Below are 8633 nucleotides of genomic sequence, written 5' to 3'. Positions count from 1 at the left end.
TTTCAAACACTTAGATTGGCCAGGGTCGGTTTTTGTGTTTTGGAAACATAGGACTTTGCTCAATAACAACTGACTTAAAAACTTTCTGCTTTCAAAAAAACTTTTCCAAATGGAACTTTGATTTGGATTACACCGTCAAAAGTTAGCCCTGGATATACCCTTCCCCCATACTTCCTGTGGCACTGCTTCACAGGCTTAGGGTTCTGCTGCTCAGTCTAATGATACTCTTATTTTCACACTCACCAAAGTGACCATTACTGAAAAAGCAGAGCAACCCTTCTGTGAGTTGTAACACTTAGAAATGTCTTCAGCAAAAGGGCACCATCTTAGTGGTTATTTTAACTCCATTGCCCCCAAACTGCTCCATCTGGAAGCTAGCATGATGAAATACAATCTAACTTGAGCTGGACAGCCCAGGGCGGACTCCCAATTAACTCAGAGTCACTGCCAGGAGGAAGTGAAGACACTGCTCGTTGTCTTTCTTAACAATCTGTTCCTGACCTACTGAGACAATTTTTAGCGGGAACTTACACATGATTTCTCAAAAACGACATTTAGACAGCGCAATCTGAATTTAAATCCTGGAACAAAAATCTCCATAAAATATGATCATGGGCTGGGGATTGTAGTTCAGTGTGAGAATGATTCTCTGTCATATGTGAGATCTTAAATTCAATCCCCAGTACCTCAAAGAAAAAAAGAAGAAAAAAAAGCATGATCATCTGTGAAGGGGTCTACAAGCACTTTTTGAAAACAGCTTTTTTCTTTTCTTCCTTAAAAAAAAAATTTATTGTGGGCTAGGGTTGTAGCTCAGTGGTACAGAACTTGCCTAGCACATGTGAGGCATTGGGTCCAATCCTCGGCACCACATAAAAAATATATAAAGTAAATAAATAAATAAATAAAGGTATTGTGTTCATCTACAACATATATGCATATATATATATATATATATATATATATATGTAATTATTGTGCAGAGAGGTTGAGCCTCTCAGACACCTGAGAACCAGACTTCAACTTTATCTCTGCATAACTAAAAATTCAGTCATTTAATAATATACTGAGGACTAGGTGCAGCTTAGTAGTAGAGTGCTTGCTTAGTATGTGCAAGGCCCTGGGTTTGATTTCCAGCACCACAAAAAAATAAAAACACAAAGCTAGGCTTGGTGGCTCATGCCTGTAATCCAAGTAACTCAGGAGGCTGATGCAGAAGGATCACAAATTCAAGGCCAGCCTTGGCAATTTAGTGAGGCCCTTAGCAAAACCCTGTCCCTGTATTTCTCTTTCTTTCATTCATTCTCTCTCTCTTCCTGCCCCGCTTCCTTCCTTCTTTTTTCAGTGCTAGGGAATGAACCCAGGAGTGCTTAACCACTGAGCAACAGGGCCTTGCTAAGTTGCACAGGCTGGCTTTGAACTTGCAATCTTCCTGCCTCGGCCTGGAAAGTGGCTAAAATTATACCATGCCTGGAGCCCTGTATCAAAACAAAAAGGCTGGGGATGTGGTTCCTGGGTTCAATCCCTAACATACACAAAAAAGAAATTTTATATATACATTAATATATAATATAATATAATATATTACTGTAATTATATTACATAAACAAATAAATCCCCAATACAAAAAATAATGTCATGTGATTATATATATATAAACACACACACACACACACACACACGCACACATATGTATATCACATAAACAAGCAAAAAAATAAATAAATATTAGCCCATCATGTGCTAGGAAGTGTGCTAGGTGCTAGAGGAACAACAGAAAGCAGAAATAGGTTCTTCATTCTCACAACACCTACAGTCCAGAGGGGACACAAATGTCAATCAAGATGTTATACTAATATCTTATTAGAAATTGTTACTATTGGGCTGGAGCAGTGGCTCAGTGGCAGAATACTTGCCTAGAACATTTGAGGCACTGGGTTCAATCCTTAGCACTGCATACAAAAATAAGCAAATAAAATGAAGGCATGCTATCCATCTTCAACTACAAAAAAATTAAAAAAAAGAAATTGTTACTATGAAAGACAAATACAAAAATCTGTGTGGGAGATTAAGAGTAAACTATTTTTCTAAAACAAATAGTTCCCATAATTCCCTGTAAATTTCTTAAAAGAACTGGAAGACAATCCCTTACCTACATTAATCTGTAAGTGTCTGTAATTACACCAGCCTAGCCCAAGTCCAAAACACAGAAGATCTAGTCCCCCTTTCAGAGCCAACCCTACAGGTTCTGCCTTTTAATTTTTCAATGTATTTCATCATTATTGTTTTCAAAGTCAAATAGGAGAGAAAAATATTTTAGGGAAAATACTCTAAAGAAAAAAAAGACTACCATTTCAAAGCCAAATACAAATAAGAAGGAAAATTTGTTATTTATTGCTGCCATAACAAATTACCACAAATTTAGTCAGTTATAAACAACACCAATTTATTATTTTACAGTGCTATAGGTTAGAAGTCTGAATGGGTCTCAGAAGGCTAAAATCAGGGTGTCAGCAGGACTGGGTTCCATTCTGGAAGCTCTATGGGAAGGCTACTTTCCTTGTATGTTTCCAGCTTCCATAGGCTGCTTTCATCCCTTGGCTCATGGTTCCCCTTCTTCCATCTTCAAAGTCAGCTACTTGAGGTTGAGTCCTCATGTCACTTCTTTCTGACCTATTCTCTGTGCCCCCTTCTACTTTTAAGGACTCATGTGATTGACAGTAGGTCTACCCAGATAATCCAGCTCCCCTGCTCAAGTTCTGTACCCTTAATCATATCGGCATTGTCTCCTTTGCCATGTAATGTAATATATTCACAGTCCCAGGGATTAGGACATGGACATCTTCAAGAAGCCATTACTCTGCCTGCCACAGAGGGCATGATAAATATTCAGGTTAAGGGAGAAAAGAAAGAAAGATGCATCATACTATACAGGCAAAGCAAGTGGTACAAGGTGATATCATTTTTGTGTATGGTATCAAACTGCTTACAGTGATTTTTCCCTAGGCAGTGGAATTATGAGTAATTTTTCCTTTTATTCTTTAAGCTTCTCTGTTTTCTACATTAAAAATAAAATAGTTTTTTAAAAAACATATATTGTGGTTATGTAAGAGAATGTTCCCATTGATAAATGTATACTGATCTATTTCTGAATGAAGTGTCTGCATTTACCATCAAAGAACTAGAAAACACATACATTGATAGTTAAGGCAAATATGACAAAATGGTAGCAACTTCGAATAAAGAAATTGTATATGTGTGTGTTCACTGTAATTTTATTTCAATATTTCTGTATATTTGAAATTTTTATTATAATAAGTTTGGGAAAATCTTTACAAATGCAAAATTTTAGTGGACAGAGATTCTATATTGATGCTACATTATTCATTTTCAGAAATAACTTCAGAGTCTTAAGTTAGAATGAGAAGATAAGTTACAGAAATCAAAGCAAGCTGGGTACAATGGCACATGCCTGTAATCCCAGAAACTAAGGAGGTTGAGGTAGGAGGGATTGCAAGTTTGAGGCCCACCTTAGAAACTTAACAAGACCCTCAGCAACTTAACATGACCTTACCTCAAAATTAAAACAAAAACAAAAACAAAAACTTTTACACAGTTGGTAGGATTGTAAATTAGCATGAGTACTATAGAAATCAGTATGGAGGTTCCTCAAAAGACTAGGCATGGAACCACCATATGACCTAGCCATACCACTCCTCAGTACTTATCCTTAAGAATTAAAGTCATCATAGTACAGTGATACATGCACACCCCTGTTTATGACAGTGCAATTCACAGAAGCCAAACTATGGAACCGGCCTATGTGTCATCAAAGGATGAATGGATAAAGAAAATGTGGTATATATAAACAATGGAGTTTTATTCGGCCATAAAGAAAAATGAAATCATGTCATTTGCAGGAAAAAGGATGGAACTTGAGAACATTATGTTAAGAGAAATAAACCAAACTCAAAAGGTCAAGGGTCATATATTTTCTCTCCTATATGAAAGTTAGGCAAAAGGAAGAAAGTTAGGGGAAGGAGAATCTCATGAAAATCAAATCAGTAGAGGAAAGGTACCAGGAAATGATATTGACCAAATTATATTGTTATACTGTGTGCACATATGAATATGTAACAACAAATTCCATCATTATGTATAACTATAATGCACTAATAAAAAATGGAAAAAATAAAATAAATTTAAACAACAAAAAAATAAAAGGGATTAGGAATGAAGATGTAGCTCAGTAGTAAAGCACCCCTGGGTTCAATCCCTAGGACAAAAAAAAAAAAAATCAATGTAAGTTTTTTTCTGTTATCGCTTGTCCCACTGATCCTGAGTTACCATTTAATTAGACACTGTGAAATGGGGGAAATGGGCCTGTCTGATTTCACTTAAAGGGTCTAATTTCTCTAGGGTTACTGCTTCACCATCAATAGCCCACTAATTTCTCCTACAGAATTTCCCACATTGTGTTGGTCAACATGCTAGACTTGCACAGAAAAGAATGCTGGGGCCTTGAAGTGGTCTATTTGAGACAGGACCAGCTATATAATTTAAAGAGCCCAGTGTGAGTGAAAATGAAAGTTATTGTTAAAAAAATTATCGATAATTTTAAAACAGTGCAACACTTCCATGTATGGACACTGATGCTGACCATTATCTGTGAGAGTGCTATATAGTAGCAAACATGCTTTATCTGAAACAAAAGCTCTTATAGAACTTATTTAAAAGGAACACAAATAATTACATTTAAAAATGATTACTCCAACGTCATAGTTTTACAAAATGAAGAAAACACTTTAAAATTCTTTTTAAAAATCACTAGATGAACAAAACTACCACATATAAACGGGGCCTCTTATATTTTAACTGGTAACTAACTTGTTTAGAAACAAACCCTGATCTGTCAATAAAAATTCAGAAATAAAATGCCTGGTGTGGCTTTCTGACCAAGCCCTTTTATTCTTAAGCATTTGCTACATTCCAAGTAACATTCTTAAATTAGAAAAAGCAAGAGGACACTTTCAGTTATCAAAGGAGACCTATATAAGAGTGACAAAAATAAACATGATTTCTTTCCTTCTTTTCTCCCCAATACAGGCCTTTTGCTGTCAGTATAAATTATCGCTTTTAAAAATAATGCTTTTAATGTTGACTTTCTTATTTCTATTAAATAATGTGATATTTTTAAAAGGGCATGCACCACGTGGCTTAGAAAATACATCTGGAAAGATACAGTTGACAAACTTAACAGCACTAGACTGGGTATTTGTGGTTGGACTAGAGAGGTTTTTAATTCCTTTTGATTATTTGAATATATGCAAGCAGCATGCATTCCTATCAATCAAAAAAAATCAATAAAGGTATTTCTTAGAAAGAAAAAAAATCCCAGCATGTATTTGGGTCTAGTAAGATAATTTAGGGTCAGTCACATTAAAAACCCTAACCTTTGAGCCTTCACCTCAATTTCCTTAACTATAAAATAAGGTTAATACTTAGCACACAGAGATGTTACAAGAAAATGCTTGCCACATGATAAATACACATTCAATAAAGTTCCTTTCTCTGAGTCTCAGTATCCTTCCCATAAAATGAGGAAGAGGGGCTAGTTGTCTGTGATCTTTTCTAGAATTAATATTCTGATTCCCTCTTTTTATATTCACAGAAAAGATTCCTAAATGAAAAATGAATGTCTTTACTTGTCTTCAAGGTAATTATTTTTCTTTTATTTCCTGAAGAACCAGGAAGCCAAAAACAGATGAGCAGTGCTTCTGGAATGTCTGAGCAACTCCACCCTGGGCACCTGGGAACTGACAGGGTATTTCCACTCATTAGAATCTCCCAGATGAGGGGAGCCTTCCTTAGTGGGAAAAGAACCAACTTCACTTTTAATAAGCAAGTATGTGTCATTAAAAATATTACGTACCCTTAGCTTTGGTCTTGAAGTTCTACTACTTTACTCTTTTAATTATCTGCTTACCTACACAGTATTTCCATCCACATCTGTGCTTAAGCAGTTATGCAAACATTCCATAATTTATTCTATCGAATATCATTAGTTAAAGTCCAATTAGACTATTATCAGTTAAGGAGGGGTGCAGACTCAGTTTACAGAGTTGTTTCTTATACATCCAAAATGCTAATAATCACCATGTTTGAGGATACTAGGATAATAAGCTTGAAATTAACTGCTTTTCTAAGATCAAAAGTAGCCTGGATCACAGCAGCGGTAATACTTATCAGTCTATAAAAGGATAAAAATTTTAAAAGGGAGAGAGCAAGCTACAACATCAGGAAATATTGCTGTTCCAATTTCTCAAAACATGACATGTTTTTTATTTAATTAAAATTTTGTATGGATACAGAACCACGGAGAGGAACGCCCACATGGCTTAGAATTCAAAATATCTCATGTATGAGATTTCTTAATTTAAGCCTTTTCTGTGCCTGCCAAATAACAGTGGGTGAAGAACGCCTTCAATGCCATTTTGGCATTTCTAGCCACCCTGTGTGTAAGTTTAGTAGGATTCTTTACCCTGCCAGGTTATAGCAGTTCCAAATTTTCTTATAGAAGAAAGCCTATTATGGTTGTTTGAAATTAATTTTAAGAGATATTGTAGAACTAAACACAAGGACACAGTTTTTATTTTTATGACCAAGTTATACAAATTAGAGACAAAAAAACAACTTGTTCCTTACTATATGTGGAAGACTGGGAAATTCTATTAGCAATAATAATAAAAACTTAACATTCTCAGAGTCTCTAGTATTTTCTAGACATTATAGTTAGCATTTTGTCTTGCATCAGCTTATTGCTTTCCAACAAGATTCTGTGAGGTATTATCTACTCTTTTTATCCAAAGGAGGAAACTGAGACTTCGAGACACTAAGTAATTTACCATTTACAGTGTTGGTAAATGGTCACACCATATCTGATTCTGAAATTTGAACTTTTATTACTGCATTTTTACCTTCTAGAAGGAAGATTAAAAGTTCTGAAGTCTGTTGCATTCTCTTACAGGTTTTTCAACAACTGAAGCCACATTTTTGTGTGGGAGGGGACTGGGGATTGAACCCAGGGTAACTTAACCACTAAGTCCCATCCCCAGCTCTTTTTAAAAATTTAATTAATTAATTAATTAATTAATTATTTTTTGAGGCAGAGTCTTGCTAAATTGCTAAGGCTAACTTTGAACTTGAGATCCTCCTGCTTCAGCCTGCTGAGTCACTGGGATTACAGGTGTGCACCACAATGCCTGGCTGAAGACACACTTCTGACTCATTCTCACACCTTCCCTTTCCCCTTATGTGCCATTAATACAGACCTTCTTGTAATTCCCTTCAAAGTCCTGTTCTCTCAAGTCTATGGGTTTTTGTGGATAATATTTTCTTGGCTTAAAATACCTTTATCTCACTAATATCAGACTAATTGACCTACTCCTACTCTTTTTTTTTTTTTTTTTTGTAGTGGGAATTTAACCCAAGGGCCCTTTACCACTGAGCGACATGACCTACATATCCAGCATTTTTTTTTTTTTTTTTGAGACAGGGTCTCACTAAGTTGTTTAGGGCCTCACTAAATTGCTGAGGCTAGTCTTAAACTTGGGAACCTCCTAACTCAGCCTCCCAAGTTGCAAGTTGCTACAATTACAGGCGTGTGACACTGTGCCTGCCTCAATACCCCCCCTTTTTTTTTCAAGTATCACAGTGTTCATTGATAGATTTAATACTCTTAATTTACTCCATTACAGCAAGGATCCTACAGTGTCAACATCTAAACTGTGAGTAATTTGAGGGAGTCTTTTTTCCTTCATTGTTGTAGTTCCAGGTCCTGTATCTGTTCCCCAGAAGGCAGTCAATTCAATATTTATCAAATGAATTAAAGAATGCATAAATGACTTATAAATTCATGCACAGAACTTTTAGGGATGTGTGGAGAAGCTTTCTTTGTTCCATTTAAGCTCAAAATCATCAGAAAAATTTTCATCCTCTTATAAAACTTATAAAACTTTCCAACATGTCCTTATTATTCTCTAGAACAAAGTACCTAGGACTGAGTAGTAATGAAATCAAAGTTTTGAGAGGAAACTTAATTCACTGCTTCTGCTGGCAGATGGGGTCTGCACAAGTTCTGCAGCCTGTGAAGTGTTCCACCTTTTAATAGTAGACCATGCCTTTCAGCACTGCAGCAGATCCCAGTAGTTCACTGTTAAGTGCTAATTTCTTCTTCTTTTAGGGTTCTTGGGTTCTTTTTCTTGAGGGGGGGTACCGGGGATTAAATTCAGGGGCACTTGACCACTAAGTCACATTCCCAGTTCTATTTTTGTATTTTATTTAGAGACAGGGTCTCACTGATGGCTGATAGCCTTGTTTTGCTGAGGCTGGCTTTGAACTCGAGATCCTCCTACCTCAGCCTTCTGCTGGAATTAGGAGTGTGCAACACCATGCCTGACTTTTTTAGGATTCTTGTCACATGAATTTGAAGAATGAAATTCACAAACCAGGATGAGTGAGTATAAACCTGGGATTTATTGAAGAATAGAAATAGGAACCGAACTCAACTCTTACAAAGTAAGAGGGAACCTAGTAGATTTTCTCTGTTCTATATGCTAGTCTAAGGTTTTATATAG

The sequence above is a fragment of the Sciurus carolinensis genome, chromosome 17, assembly GCF_902686445.1.
Source record: "Sciurus carolinensis chromosome 17, mSciCar1.2, whole genome shotgun sequence".
NCBI lineage: Eukaryota > Metazoa > Chordata > Mammalia > Rodentia > Sciuridae > Sciurus > Sciurus carolinensis.
This window is presented reverse-complemented; position numbering follows the sequence as displayed.